This window comes from Loxodonta africana, chromosome 10 (genome assembly GCF_030014295.1).
Source record: "Loxodonta africana isolate mLoxAfr1 chromosome 10, mLoxAfr1.hap2, whole genome shotgun sequence".
NCBI classification, from domain to species: Eukaryota; Metazoa; Chordata; class Mammalia; order Proboscidea; family Elephantidae; genus Loxodonta; species Loxodonta africana.
Window position 1 is genome coordinate 106,472,115 of NC_087351.1, and position 16,799 is coordinate 106,488,913.

Consider the following 16,799-nt stretch of genomic DNA (forward strand, 5'->3'; position numbering starts at 1 on the left):
GGCTCAGAGTACTGCAGCTAAGAAACCTGTTCAACTTTGTTTAATCAGTGGTCCCAAATATATTCATCACGGGAACCTAAGAAAGGCCAATATCAGGCCATGTGCAGTGTTCCAAGAAACATACTTTCAATTATATGACAGTGGTCAAAACGTGAAGTGGGGAAGGTTTGCACTGGGCTAGTGTTGATACAACTTTATTTTAATTTGCATTTCCCTTTTGAGTGAGAATGAGCATCTTTTCATATATGTAAGAGCCTTTTTTCTTCCCCTTTTCTGAAAATTGCCCGTATCCTTTTGCCCATTTTTCTATGTTGATCTTTTAAAAAGTAAGGAACCAGTCAAGTTTTGAGATTTTCGTGCAAGGTGGCTGGGAGATTGGTGATGTGATTCATAGAAATATATTACATTTAGAGGTGCTTCCAAATTTGGGAGAGTGAAAGAAGAGACAGATTGTTTTGAATTTGCTGAGCTCTAAGAATTATCCCATTCCAAATGGCCAACAAGCACACGAAAAGATTCAATTTTGTTAGAAGCAGGGAAATGCAAAGTAAAACCTCGAGATATTACTACATACCTCAGAATGCCTAAAATTGAAAAGACTAATAATATGTGTTGGGAAGGATATGGAGCAAAAGGAACTCTCGTATACTACTGCTCGGTGTATAAATTTAAACAACTACTCTGGAAAAAAATTCGGCATTAATTACTAAAACTTGAAGACACATGCAACCCTGAACATTCCCAAGAAAGGTTTGTCCGACTGGCCTTTGGCTGGCTCCTCTGAGTCCCTTGAAATACTCTGCCTGATAACGGTGTTTTTATATACCTGAGGCCTTGGGTCAGGCAGTATGAGTTTGATCACATAGTTTATACAAACAAGATGATTCATGGTGAATGCCTGTTTTTGCTCAGAGAGGTGAGAGCTGGAATCTGAGTAGCTGAGATCAATCACAACTGTGCTGCATGCCCATGTGATGTGTACTAAAAACCTGGATAGACAACTATTGGTCTGTACTTGCCTGAAGCAAAAGAGAAAGAAGGAAACCAAAGACTCAAAGAAGAAATCAGTCTATAGGACTAACAACTCACATGAAACACAACCCCATCTATCCTGAGACCAGAAGAACTAGATGGTGCCCAGCTAACACTAACAACCATTCTGACCAGGGACACAACAGATAAGACCAGATAGAATGGGAGAAAAATGTAGGACAAACCTAAAATTCCTAAAAAACAGCAGATTTACTGGACTGGTAGAGCCTAGAGGATCCCCCTGGACTATTACCCTGAGATACCCTTAAACTTGGAGCTGAACCCACTCCTAGGAGTCACCTTTCAGCCAAATAATATGTCGGCTCATAAAATAAACAATCTCATCTGTGAGTACTGTGCTTCTCTTAAATAATCATCTATATGAGGCCAAATGGTCAGTATTTACACTGAAGCAAAGATGGGGCGGCGGGCGGGGAGGGGGGAGGGTAGGGAAGCCAGATTAATGGAAACAGAATAACCAAAATGGAAATAACGAGAATGTGAGAATGCTAACACATTGTGAAAAATGTACCAATGACACTGAAGAATATGTACAGAAACTGTTAAAGGGGAACCTAATTTGCTGTGCAAAGTTTCACCAAAAATACAAAAAACAAAACAAAAACAAAAACCCTGGACACTAAGGCTCAGGTGAGCTTCCCTAGTTGGCAACATTTCACAGATGTTGTCACACACAGATACTGGATGAATTCACCATGTCCCTGTGCGACTCCGCTGGGAGGGGACACCTGGAAGTTTGTGCCTTCATCCCATCTACCTTTTCCCTTTGCCGATTTTAATCTGCATCTTTTTGCTGTAATAAACCGTAACCATGAATGTAATAGCTTTCCTGAGTCCACTGAGTCTTTCTAGTGAACCACTGAGCCTTAGGGTGGTCTTGGGGACCCCTGCCACAAGCCCCAGACTGGAAACAACCCAAATCACTGTTGACAGGAAAACTGGGTAAACTGTGAAAATGAAGGAACTACTGCTACAAGCCACAATATGAATTAATTATACAAACAATGTTGGGTGAAAAAGTAAGTCACAAAGGAATATCTACTACACGTGATTTAATTTACAAAGTTCAAAAAAGAGAAACTGAAACTATAATGTTTAGGGATATCTAGGTGGCATTCAGGTTATCAAGCTGTTTTTCTGAAAGAGTAAGGAAAAAAATTACCATAAAAATGAGAATAGTGGTTACCTTTAAGAAGAGGAAGGTGGCTGTGATTCGAAAGAGGCATGAGGGAAACTTTTGGAGTATTTACAATATTCTATTTCATTACCAGGGTAATGGCGGTTTTAACATAATTTGTTAAATTTGTTTAATGGACTTCTTTGTGTGTTATTATTGCACAATAAAAAATGTTCTGTTGGAGCTAGCACAGATTAGGAAGCTGTTAGCTGAAGCCCTGAAACTAAATCCACTTCCTTAAAAAAAGTTTAGAGAAGAATGAACGGAAGCCTACGTGCGGAGCCACAGGAAATGCTGATGATTTGGGGGCTGGAAAAGGAGGAGAAGTGAGTAAAGGAAAGCATGAAAGACACTAATAAGGTTGGGCAGTGACCAGGAGAGGCTTCATGGACGAAGTGGCATTTAAACGAGGTTTACTCCAAATTAAGAAATCATTCCTTTTCTCTGTGCTACGAGAAACTTTTGGATACACTTCTAACACAGTCCTTATAGTTCTGTAAGAACAACGAATTGTTCAGATTTCTAAGCCCTCAAATAGACTTAAGTTCCTAGAGTACCAGGACTATGTCCCATTTTCAGTAACTATGTATTGCAAGAATCTTGAAGAGTGCCTGGATTATAATGGGCCCTTAATAAACAAGGTGCTTAGAAAGGGAGAAGGAAAACAGGAAAGGCCCATATCACAGAAGTCAAGAAAGAAACGGATGTAAAGAACTCTATGTTCGGTTTTAAATGTGTTTTTTTTTTTTCTTCTATCTTTAACAACTTCTCAGGTCACTACGGTCTTTGCTAAATCTTTTTCACTCTACTCCTACCTCCTCATTTTTCCTTAACAAATATCTGGGCACCAGCTACATGCAAGGCACTTAGCAGGTACTGCAAGAGATAAAATAATGAGCTTCCAGCCTACTGCAGGACATATTTCACCTACAAAAATAACACACAAGGGTGCAAATGATGGGTACAGAGAAGAAAGGGAATATGAATATGGCATAGGAGTTAGAGGAGGGTGATTAGGGAAGGCTTTCACAGGAAGATAGCACCTGCTCCGGTCTTCATGGAGAAATGTAGGTAAGGGCATTTCAATACAGAGAATAGCTTAAGTCACGGTATTGTTGATAGCTGCCGCCGAGTCGGCTCGCAACTCATGGCGACCCCATGGACAACTGGATCGGACTGTTGTGAACCACAGGATTTTCATTAGCTGATCTTCAGAAGTAGATTGGCAGGCTTTTCTTCCTAGCCTGACTTAGCCTGGAAGGTCCACTGAAACCTGTTCAGCATAACACATAAGCATCCCCTGACAGATGGGTAGCAGCTGTGTATGACATGCATCAGCTGGGAAATGAACTCAGGCCCGCTGCACCGAAGGTGAGAATTCTACCACTGAAGTAAAGGCATGTTGTTGTCAGGTGCTGTTGAGTCGGTTCTAACTCACAGTGACCCTATATACATCAGAACAAAACACTGCCCGTTCCTGTGCCATCCTCATGATCGTTGTTACACTTGAGCCCATTGTTGTGCCACTGTGTCAATCCATCTCGTTGAGGGTCTTCCTCTTTTTCACTGACCCTCCATTTTACCAAGCATGATGTCCTTCTCCAGGGACTGGTCCCTTCTGATAAAATGTCCAAAGTATGTGAGACGAAGTCTCATCCTCACTTCTAAGGAGTAAAGGCATAGGGGCAGGAAATTAATAGGTCATATGAGGGATAGCATATAAGTGCTAGGAAATGAGGCAAGAAAGGCAGACTTGAGAGTAGACTGACATGGGAGAATAAGGAAGAAAAAAGATGATGCTATTGTCTAACTACATAGAGTTGATAAAGGAGACCAAAATGGAGCAGCCAGAAAGGTACAAGAAAACCAGAAGAAAAGTGCTCACACAGAAGGCAAGAGAGGAAATTGAACTGCAAGTGGAAATTTGGAGAGAGCAGGTGTTTTATAATTTTCAACTTTCAGAAGTCTGGCTGCAAGCAGAGACATGAGGCAATGGTAAACAGGGATGTGCAAGTCTGGAGAAGTGTGGGAGGGGAGGGAGATATTAAGGCAAATGAGGATATGAATAGGAATGATATAGTAGAGCAGTTTTTAATCAGGTCGATTTTGCTCCCAGGGGACATTTACATGGCAATGTCTGGAGACATCTGCCACAACTGGAGGGGTGGGAGGGGTGCCACAACTGGGAGACTGTGGGGTTTACTACTGGCATCTAGTGAGCAGAGGCCAGGGATGCTGTTAAATATCCTACAATCCATAACAAAGAATTATGTATTAAACAAATGTCAACAGTACCACAGTGGAGAAACCCTGCATAAGGCATGCAGAAGAGAGAAAGGTTAACCAAAGATGCAAAGCCCTTGGTAAAGTGAGAACATTTGTGGAGGAGGAAGACTTTTCTGGTTTTCTGTCTAGTGACCATGACTGAGAATTACAGCATGATGCTGAAGTAACTTCATGGCTTAATTTATTTGAAAAGTCTATTGAAACATAACTACATTCCAACTTCTCCCATAAACACATGAATACAATGTGTATGCCTTAAATCATTATCTATTCTGTGACTACTTGAGGTAGATAAACCACTTATCTTTTGGGTAAAATCAAAGTTTAAAATGTGGGATGCTTCTATGTTGTTTAATTCCATATACGAAAACAAATTACATCCATTAAAAGCTTAACGGATATAAATGATGAGATTCCATTTACTAGTGCTATTTTACCTTTTTAAGGTTTATTTTATAAAATTTCCTACATACCATTTAGAAGCTAATTACAATCTATATTTTGACAGTTCCCACAGGGATACCATCTGAAAAGGAGGCCTACAAAGCACCAGGTTTTAAAGTTGCAAAATGATATTGTTATAATAGAGCTAAAAGGTGTTAACAGTGGTCATAAAAATCAGGTTGTAACTATCTTCGGTAGGTAGGCAATATATTTCAAAAGCACAATTAACTTGATCATAAAAATTTCACTTTTATCACAGGTAAACACGAAAAGACTATTTACTAACACATGCATATGTGAAAGGTACTGAGAAGAATTTAATCAAAATACTCTGCTCTCATATAAGAGAATTATCATCCACTTAAATATTTTCTGAGCACCTATAATATACTAAGCACATGGGGATGTAACAACAAACGAAACAGAAGTAAATTTGCTCTTAAGATGCTGCAAGCCTAGTACACCAAACCAGTAAGTAGGCAATTACCACGTACAGGCAACAGGGATTAGTGAGGGTGAAGAACCCTGGAGCCAGACTGCCTGGGTTTGGATCCAGCTCTGACATTTCTAAACTGTGGGATCTAGTGTTAATTTTTTATTCCTAGGTGGCGGGATCTAGGGTAAAATTTTTATCTTCTCTGTGTCCAACACTAGCAAAAGTATCTACCTTGTAGGGTTGTTGAGAAAGTGACATTTGGGATGAGATCTAAGATGGAAGCTAGAAAATGTGAACCCTTCCCCCCTTTTTTGGTGGATGTGAGGGGGAGGGATGTCAAAATGCTCCAAACAGCTGAGGGAATTATGTGAAGTCCCAAGGAGAAAACAAAACTTGGTTCACTGAAGAATTAAAAGTACTGTAATTCTATAAATAGAGTGCAGCGGGAAGGGATTGTGGCAGTAAAGATAAGAGACTGGAGAGGAAACAGGGCCAGATAACAAAAGCCCTATGACCTATGGCCCATGACAAGGACTTTATTCCAGAGGGAGAGGAGCTTTTTTTTTTTTTTAAAACATACAGTATTGCTTGAATTGAGATGTTTTCTTATTCAAGAAAATAATAACCCCATAAGACATAAAAACTGATCATATAGAAGACAGATCCTGGCTTAAATACTCAAAAGCTGAAACCCAAAGAGCATTAACAACATTGGGAGAAAAAAGAACGAATGTCTGGGCACCTGCATTCCAAACAGCATGTTAAGTGTTTTCACAGAGATTATCTTAATTAATCAAACAAGTGAACCCTGAGGAGGCTGGCACTACTCTCTTTATAAATGTGGAAACCAAGGCACAGGGAGGTTAACTTGTCCAAAGTAAACAGTGAGCAAACCAGCTATCAGAACAAGAAAGGTTGTTCCTCACAGACAAATATGACAATTTTGTCTTTTTATAATCATCCCAATATGTAATTTCTACATGTATAATCTATTCCTCTTTTCCTTGTTTTAAAAATAAGCACAAATTACTATGTTAAAATTTCATTTACTTGACTAAAGCCAACAAATGGTGAAGTACACTGAATCTGAAAATTTTCCCTCTCCTTCCCATCCCTCCTCCTTTGTCAAACTTTATTGTTGAAGCATGTGACAGAACTATGACTGTAATTAAGGCTATAATGAGACTTCTCCGTCATAAGGTATTACTAACATTTGCTACAAACTCATCTAGTTCTGCCACAAAGCTTTTTGCTTATAAGAAAATTCTCATGTCTAGTCTTTAGTAAACAAAAAATATTTTGGGAAAGTCTAAAGAATAATTAGGTCTTAGAAGGACATTATAAAATTTTTCTCTAAAGAATAATTCACAAATAAATCCCAGATAAAACAGACCTAAATATAATTTCAAAAGACAGTAAAAAAAGACATATATTATACTTGAAGTTAGTTTTGGCATTTGTCTCCCCCCGAAAGAGAAAGAAAGAAGCAAAGGAGAGAGAAACGGAGGTGGAAAAGAAGGAATAGCACAGTAACAGCTAATTCATGACTGCTCCTTCCATGTTTCCTGCTTAGAGTAAGGAGAATTTTTCATTTAACATAAGAGACTATGGCTAGAGGACACTGTCACACTTCCTATGTAAGCGAACATTTCTAGAGAATAATGAAGGGCAAGCAAAGAACAATTTGCATGTCTGGCCTAATTGGTTTTTCCATTTTCACTTTAAAGACAGTGACATTTTATATTTATAGAAAATTATTTACAAAGCACTTTTCATGTTATTATTCCATCCTAACAACTCACTTCTGAGAATCTATTATGTACCACTGAGCTATGTCCTCAATGCTTTGTTTCAAAGCATAGAGACTCCTGCAGAGTGATTATATTAGATAAGGGCTGGAAGAGAGGTCCACAGTACTAAGGGAGTGCATGGCTATTGGTAAAGTAACATTTGAATTAGGTCTTCAAGAATAAAGAGGCTTGTATTAATATCAATCAGGTGATTTCTGATGGGAAATAATTCCAAAGAATTGGCCTGAACAAAAAGAAATTTATCTCTCATGCAGAGCAGTCCAGCGGTTGGGCAGGCTCCAAGTCTAGTACAATATGTGGCTAAATGATATTATCAAAGACTCAGGTTCTTTCTACCTCTCTGCTCTGCCACCCTAAGGCAGACTTCATCCCTCATGGCAACTGGGGCCACACATGCCCATGTTCACAGACTATGAGAAAGTATCCTCTCCTCCAGATGCAGAGTCTCCTCTCCTTCAATCTGACTGGAATAAATAAGTTTACAGGGAAAATTATCTGACTGGTGTGGACTAATCAAAATCTACTCCTGGAGTTGGTAATGGATCACCCTTTGGGTCTCTGGATACATGAACAAAACCAGACTTCTGTCAGGAAAGGAGAGGGAAGTAGATACCAGACGGGCAGCTAACAGAGTTCATGACAGAATAAGGGCAACTCCCAAACACTGGAATAAACACATGAAAAACACAGATGCATAGGGAACAAGAACCACTTGGTATGGCTGGAGTGATGGGAAACCAAAGGCTGGGCAGACTATAAACTTGTGAGTTTGGACTTTATTCTACAGATGACAGAAAGTTAACAGATTCTTTAAGTAGGAAAACGGCATGCTCCAACTGGTTTTTTAGAAACCCAATTGTAGTAACAATATAGAGAACAGTACAGAGAAGGAGAGAGGGAGTGGGAGAACAAATGGCAAAGGCTTAACTAGCAATTACTGATAGCAAGAAAAGGATGGAATACAAATTTTCATAAGATGGAAAAGCCGCTATGTAAGATGAGGAAATTAGCCTCAGACAGGTTAAATAGCTTGCTTAAGATCACAGAACTATGAACAGCAGTCAGAGTCTGCATGGAGGGTGGATTCCCAGGCCAGTGTTCTATTACTGCATGACTGTATTTAAAAACCCCAACAATATTCAAAAAAGGGGCTGTTGTGAATCCTGTGAATTAAAGGACTCCTATTTACTCCAACTTTAGCATTATTATTAAAGTTCACTATATGGGTTTAATGTCAGTTTACAAAAGTTAGTACATTGTTTCCAAAGTTTCTATACTGTATGAGATACTAATAATGATACAGTGAAGAATTCAATTTGTAATGTGAAATTCACAGACTGTCAACATTTTCAAAAATAAAGAGAAAGTTAAAAAGCACTGCAGTTTGCATTGAATAAAACTTGAACTTGTTTTACAAATAAGTTACTGCAAGTTTGAGTTTCATTATAACTCCGGACTCAACTAACGCTTCAAAAATTTCTCCAAATTATGCCTCCCTTTCAAATTTTGGGTTCTGACAATTTACGCTAACATCAGTTTATTCCATCTATATGCTTTGCAAATAATCCAAGAAACTGGACTATGTGAAGAACTCACCATCAAGACTAGAGAAAGACTCATTAACAACCTGCGTTATGCAGATGACACAACCTTGTTTGCTGATAGTAAAGAGGACTTGAAGCACTTACTGATGAAGATAAAAGGCTACAGCCTTCAGTATGGATTACACCTCAACATAAAGAAAACAATCATCCTCGCAACTGGACCAATGAGCCACATCATGATAAACGGAGAAAAGACTGAAGTTGTCAAGGATTTCACTTTACTTGGATCCACAATCAACATCCACGGGGCCGTAGTCAAGAAATCAAATGACACACTGCATCGGGCAAATCTGCTATAAAAGACCTCTTTAAACTGTTAAAAAGCAAAGATGTCATTTTAAGGACTAAGGTGCACTTGACCCAAGCCATGGGGGTTTCAATCCTCTGATATGCATGTGAGAGGTGGACAATGAATCAGGGAGCCCAAAGAAGAACTGACGCCTTTGAGTTATGGTGTTGGCAAAGAATACTGAATACACCACAGACTGCCAGAAGAACGAACAAATCTGTTGTGGATGCAGTACATCCAGAACGCTCCTCAGAAGCAAGGATGGCGAGATTTCATCTCACGTACTTTGGGCATATTATTGGGGGAGGGGGGGAGCAGTCCCTGGAGGAGGACGTCATGCTTGGTAGACGATCTGCAAAAAAGAGGAAGACCCTCAGCAAGATGGACAGTCTCCGTGGCTACAATGATGGGCTCGAATATAATGACTGTGAGGGTGGTGCGGCACTGGGCAGTGTTTTAGTCTGTTGTATGTAGTAGGGTCGGTATGAGTTGGAACCAACTCGACAGCACCTAATAATATCAACTTAAAACGAAATGTAGGTTATCTCACTTTTAAAAAGATACTTTTAGAAAACGACATTTGCCTGTTTCTTTCTAAATCAGGTAAGTTTTTGTTTTATTACCATTGTACCAAAACTAGGTGAACAGGGAAGGCTGTTTAAAAAAAAAAAAAAAAAAGACAAGCATTTTTTCCACAAAAAAATTATAAATGATATAATTTTAAGATTATTGCATTAAACCTTAGTGCTCTGTTTGATTTAATTAATAACCTCAGTGAGCACCTATGTGCCAAACACTAGGCTAGGTGCTGGGAATACTGTCGTGAGCAAAATTGACGGGATTTCCTATCCTTATGATGCTTCTAAGTTATTTGGGAAGGCTGATGTTAATCAATCATACGAATACGTACCTGAATAACTACAGTACTATTTTCCTTTGGTCTGAAAAACATGATTTCAAATGTACAATGATGAAGCCTAAAACTTCAATGTCGCAATAATGTCATTTTGCCAGTCACACCAGATTTTTCTCATTAACCAGGCTAGAAACTCTTTCAGCCCCCATAAATGAATTTTTTTTTCTTAAAACATACTTGCCATGTAATTCTTCCTACTGACTCTATCCTAAATTAGGATCTCATCTTTTCATACTCAGGTAACTGCCAACAGCTACTGTCTTCGCTGGTCCATTCCATTCTCTCCTTATTCTAACTCAACCTATACATCATTGACATGTCCATGTTGCTGGTTTATTACATTAATCCTTGGCTTCCAAACTTTCAATGGTTCCCCAAACCTTTCACAAGAGGATAAAAATCCAAATTTCCCTCAATCCAACACTCAAACTCTTTTACAGACAGATACTCTTTTGACTGTCTAACGTTTCCCTTTTTAGTTTCCCAAGGCAATTCAGTTGTTGGCTCATTCTAGTTTCTTCCTATCCCCTTCTCTGAAAACTAATCTCCACTTTTTACTTTTGCTTTTTCTTCACAAAGTAAGTGCTCTAACATCTCTAAATCTAAACCCTTACAGGCCAGCCCAAGTCCCAACTATTCCTGGAGATTCTTTAGACTCCTGATGCCTTACTCATCTCCCTATACACTATACATCTATATCATCCTTTGTATTAGCAGAACTCACTAGGTTGTCTTCTAGACTCTGGGGATACCTCTCATCTTTCCAACAGGAAACCTGGGGCAAAGTCTACATGTTATACCTATTTCTTTTCTCCCATAGTACCTAGTATAATGCAAAACACAAAGCAGAGCTTCAATAATCACCTGTGTAACTGAACACGAGTTCAATGTTCGATGTGTGAGTTTCAGTGACTAGAATATAAAATCAGAGATCACTTGGCGTTATTGTATTTCTGAAGGTTAACCTGTGACATGCTACAAAGAAAACTGTTATGACTCAATAAGATACATGGCAACTAGGTAGTATAATTTGGAAAACAACTCAGGTCTTTTAAATCCTAAAATTAGAGCCTAACACAAAGAACTTCTTTAAAATGCTGGTATCTGGGCATAGAACAACATAATACCATATTTTTACACAAATACCATGTACCTTCCACGTTTGTTTGCCAACCTTGCCCTCCTCCTGCGAGGTATTTTCGTAAGTGCCACTGTAACAATTTAACATATCATTGTAAAAAAATTAGCATAGCACGGTTACAAAAATATCTCGTGGGGGAAGCGTGTCACTTATATGAAAACACAAGAACAGACCAAATTTTATTAGTGCTTACCAGGATTGGGCGGGGATTACTGTTTACAGAGTACTGACTTATATACTTCAGGGCTTCAGACCAGTTCAGAACAGTTCACTGCTGACATAAACATAATCTCCCGCATAGATCCTGAAAGTCTCAGGAGCCTAATGTGGGAGACTGGATTACTGGCAAGGCTGTGGAGAGCGTCACACATTCAAATCCTTGCGATGGCAGACAACAAATTTGGTTGCTATGCAACATGTTCGTTTAGGTAGGCAATTACTGAACATAACCGGTTTGAAGCCCTGATCACTTAAAAAAAAAAAAAAAAAAAAGAGTAGCTGCCAAGGCTGCTCATGTATAGCCAAACATGATATGGGATTTGGTTCCTTGGTTTGGAGGTTTAGGGTCATGGTTTCATGGGACATCCCAGTTAACTGGCCTACTATTGCATTTAGTGTTTCTGTTCTACCTCCTAGTTCGTTACATAGTACCTGCGGTCTTAAAAGCTTACAAGCGGTCATCCAAGGCATGACAATTGGTCTCTGTTCACCTGGAGCAACAAGAGGAAGGAACAGGATAAGGATATGGAATTTGTGGCTAATTGCCTCCATGAACAACTGCCTCCTTTGTCATGGGACCAGAAGAACTGGATGGTACCTGGCTACCATTACTGAACATTTTGAACAAAGATTCTGCAGAAGAATCCAGATCAAAAGGTGGAAATGCAGAACAGAATTTCAAATTCTCATGGAATCCAGACTTTCTGGAGCCAAGGGGGCTGGATGAGCCCCCGAAACTATTGCCTTGATAATTGTTAAAACTTAAACCAAAAAAATTCCCTTCTTAAAACTAAACAACCATTCAGCTTAACTAGTGAAAAACGCCTGCCTTGAGCATTTTTTAACTATCTACACGGGATCAAAGTGACAAGAGCAACTCAAAAGATTAGATAGGAACCTTAGGGGGAGTGAGTTTATATGAGTGGGGGAGGAACAACCCAGAAAAGGAGGGTGCGAATGGTTGCACAACTTGAAGAATGTAACCAATATCACTGAATTATACATGCAGAAACTGGCATATGTTCTGCTGTGTATATTCTCAACAACAACAAAAATAAATTATTTAAAAAAATTGGAAACAGAATCTTAAAAAAAGAATCAGAGTGAGGCTCTCTCTTTTCTGTTATCAACTTTAATGCAAAAAGTCCTAGAGATGGTGGTGGTGGTGAAGAACACAATCAGTGAAGAGTAAGAGGCCTAGGTGTGCTGTGAAAAGAGCTCTCTAAACCGGAGTGGAGAGGCCTAGTTTCGGCCCAGCCCCTTGCCAGCTGTAGACCTTGAGTAAGTCACTCACCTCTTTGGGCCTAGTTTCCCAGTTGTAAAATAGTCACACCGGTTCTCTAAAGGTTTTTCTAACTTTAAAATGCCAGGGCAAGTCTAATCACAGCTGCAATTTCATCTCTTTCTTTCATTCCACATTTCTGGATGAAAGTAATTTATTTCAGCAATCTAAAAGAAATGGATGCTATTCAGAGACTAAAGATTCTGTACGTTGAAAAGCTCAGAAATTCTGTAAAAATGCCTATTTCCTCATTACAATAAGATGTTTCAGCATAGGAAACAGTGCTCTACTAAAGATAATCAAGTCTGCTTCTGTAAATTAGGCCTAATCCGCAGTACTCATCATCTGTGCTGCTACGTGAAGAGGTGTTATTGTAGTTCAAAGCAGAGGCAACACTCCTCGGAGCTTCTCTGAATAGGGTGCGAAAGTTCTCATCCTCGGGGGAAAGACTGGCAGAAAGCTACGCTAACGATGAGGTACTGAAAAACGCACGCTTTTTGCCATGTAAGTAAGTACTCCACGCACAGCCTCCTCTTCTTTGTCGAACCCAGGTATTGTCTCCTTCCCCAGCTGTCAAAGCTCCACTCCAGTTTCACCCTGAGAACTTACCGGGACCACGGAACTTCTTCCCCAGGGACCGGCTGTCTGCCCGAGGGCCTGCTGCCTCCCCGGCGCTCCGACGGCCGCTCTCACGCCCACCCCGGGCGCTCGCAGCCCCGCGCCCAGGTAAACACGCGCCGCCCGAGTCTCGGGAGCGCTTTCCCCGCGTCCCAGGAGCGGCGGGTCCCGCCCCTCGGAGCCCGCAGCCGGCCGGGCCCCTGCTGCGGCCGCTTCGGGCCGCTCTCCCCGCCCCGAGCGCCACACCTCGCGCCTGTGGCCCCGGGACGGCCGCGCACAGCCCAGCCCGCCCCTCGGAGCGCACGGGGACCGGCCAGTCCGCCGCCGCCTCAGCCCCAGACGGACGGCTCCCCCCGCCCCGCCCCGCGCCCCAGCGCCTCCCGCGGCCGCCCGGTCCCAGCCGCACGCCCCGCCGCCTCGTCAGCGTCCCTTCCTCGCCGGGACGCCCCGCCGGCAGAACCTCGTCTCCACAGCCACGGAGACACCGAGGGGCACTCACCCCGGAGGATCCTCCTGCCGCTGCTGCTGCCGCCGCTGGGACTGCTGCCGTCGCCTCCTCCGCCGCCGCCGCCAGCACCCCCGTCCGCACCGGCGCCAGCACCCCCGGCCATCCTCCTCCTGCCGCCGCCGCCGCCGCCGCCCTCTCTGCTCCTGTCAGTGGCTCAGGCTCCGGGACCGCTCCAGGTTCCCCTCGCCGCCATTTTGACTCCTAGAGCGAGCAGGAGGGGCTTGGCTCGGCGCGGCCCTGGGGCGCCTGCGCGGCGCTGCGGAGCCGGCCCGAGCTCCGCCCCCCGTCGCCGCGCTCGGATCACGTGGCCAGACGGCGGCGCGCGCGCCGGGGCGGACGGAGGAGGCGCGTTCACGGGACGGGGGGCCGTCGGAGCCGGGTGCGTGCGCATTATTCCGCTCCGGGTCTGGGAGCGAAGTTTCAGGTCAGCAAGAACTTGAGGCTTGTTGGAGCAACCTGCTTATTCCAGGGAACTGCGATACATTTTTTAATGAAACAGACTGGAATTATAATAGCTACTGTATAACCAACCGGTTCTACCAATTCATGTTCCAATTCGGCCCGCATCCCTTGGTTGATCAAACACAATACAGTCCGCTCAAAGAACAGACCGCCTCCTCGGAAAAGTCCTTTCTCACAGACTCGGAGTTTTGGTGTCTTTTTCTTGACAGTTTATCATAAGCATCTGTGTGATATTTCTACAGGCCCTACCTTGCTAATTGTATATATAGTACTTTAAAAAATATCTTGAAGACACTGAAAAGTTTCCTGGACAAGATACCCACATAAACAAGGGAAGAGAATTGAAAACACACATCGCCACTTGGGAGAGCCAAATTGCTCTTCTCTAGGAGTCGGAATCGACTCGGCGGCACTGGGTAGATGCCCCTAGTCTGGAGTTTGCAATAATTTCAGCAATGCAGTAACAAAAGTACCTTATATTTATGGAGTCCCTTAGAGTTCTCACAACACCGTTAAATACAGGGTTTCCTTTGAACGCCAAAACCACCCTTTGAGGCAGTCAGGAGACTTGTTATTATCGCTGTTTTACAGCTAAGGAAACAGTCTCAGAAATACTAAGCCATTTGCCCAGGGGCACACACACAGCATTAGTAAGAGGGCAAGCCAAGACTAGAACCCAGACGTTCTGACCTTTGGTCACTAGGCACTCTTACACCACACTGTCGTCTAATAAATTGGTTGCTTGGAAATTGACTCCAACTCATGGCTAACCCATGTGTGTCAGAGTAGAACTGTGCTTGCACGTGTTTTTTTTTTTTTTTCTTAATAGAATTTATTTTGCCAATTGACTGAGATGTCCCCTGAAGCCATAGTTCCCAAACCCCTGCCCTTGTTCAGCCGACCTTCGAAGCATTCAGTTTATTCAGGAAACTGCTTTTGGTCCAGTCCAGTTGAGCTGACCTTCCCTGCACTGAGTGTTGTCCTTCCCTTCACCTAAAGTAGTTCTTATCTACTATCTAATCAGTAAATAACCCTCTTTTCTTTTTCTTCACCCTCCCTCCCCCCTCTCATAACCACAAAAGAATGTGTTCTCAGTTTAAACTATTTCTCAAGATCTTATAATAGTGGTCTTATACAATACTTGTCCTTTTGCAACTGACTAATTTCACTCAGCATAATGCCTTCCAGGTTCCTCCATGTTATGAAATGTTTCACAGCTTCATCATTATTCTTTATCGATGCGCAGTATTCCCTTGTGTGAATATACCGTAATTTATTTATCCATTCATCAGTTGATGGACACCTTGGTTGCTTCCAGCTTTTTGCTATTGTAAACAGTGCTGCAATAAACATGGGTGTGCATATATCTGTTCATATAAAGGCTCTTATGTCTCTAGGATATATTCTGAAGAGTGGGATTTCTGGGTTGTATGGTAGTTCTATTTCTAACTTTTTAAGGAAACACCAGATCGATTTCCAAAGTGGTTCTACCATTTTACATTCCCACCAGCCAATCTCTCCACAGCCTCTCCAACATTTATTATTTTGTGTTTTTTGGATTAATGCCAGCCTTGTTGGAGTGAGATGGAGTCTCAGCATAGTTTTAATTTGCGTTTCCCTAATGGCTAATGATTGAGAGCATTTTCTTATGTATCTGTTAGCCGCCTGAATATCTTCTTTGGTGAAGTGCGTGTTCATATCCTTTGCCCAATTTTTAATTGGGTTGTTTGTCTTTTTGTGGTTGAGTTTTAACAGAATCATACAGATTTGAGAGATCAGGTGCTGGTTGGAGTTGTCATAACTGGAAATTTTTTCCCAATCTGTAGGTGGTCTTTTTAATCTTTTGGTGAAGTCTTTAGATGAGCATAGGTGTTTGATTTTTAGGAGCTCCCAGTTATCTGGTTTCTCTTCGTCATTTTTAATAATGTTTTGTATTCTGTTTATGCCTTGTATTAAGGCTCCTAATGTTATCCCTATTTTTTCTTCCATGATCTTTATCGTTTTAGTCTTTATGTTTAGGTCTTTGATCCATTTGGAGTTAGTTTTTGTGCATGGTGTGAGGTATGGGTCCTGTTTCATTTTTTTGCAGATGGATATCCAGTTATGCCAGCACCATTTTAAAAAAACACTATCTTTTCCCCAATTAACTGACAGTGGGCCTTTGTCAAATATCAGCTGCTCATATGTGGATGGATTTATATCTGGATTCTCAATTCTGTTCCATTGGTCTATGTGCCTGTTGTTGTACCAGTACCAGGCTGCTTTGACTACTGTGGCTGTATAATATGTTCTAAAATCAGGTAGAGTGAGGCCTCCCACTTTCTTCTTCTTTTTCAGTAATGTTTTACTTATCTGGGCCTTCTTTCCCTTCCATATGAAGTTGGTGATTTCTCCATCACATTGAAAAATGTTGGAATTTGGATCGGAAGTGCATTGTATGTATAGATGGCTTTTGGTAGAATAGACGTTTTTACCATGTTAAGTCTTCCTATCCATGAGCAAGGTATGTTTTTCCACTTACGTAGGTCCCTTTTAGTTTCTTGCACTAGTACT

The 16,799-nt window shown here is 41.5% G+C and overlaps 1 protein-coding gene across 7 annotated transcripts in view; it reads right to left on the reverse strand.

Annotated features, from left to right (window-relative positions):
- BTBD7 (BTB domain containing 7) overlaps window positions 1–13,905 on the reverse strand; it is a 106,577-nt gene extending 92,672 nt beyond the window's left edge. For 5 of the 7 annotated variants that reach the window (XR_010323219.1, XR_010323218.1, XM_003408843.4 and 2 more), the window contains exon 1: window positions 13,776–13,905. The gene's annotated coding sequence lies outside the window, so the exon portion shown is untranslated. Of the gene's footprint in view, window positions 1–12,670; window positions 13,385–13,775 lie in introns of those variants that run through there. The other 2 variants (XM_023546522.2, XM_064292904.1) reach the window with 2 other exon arrangements.
- Window positions 13,906–16,799: the final 2,894 nt, after the last annotated feature.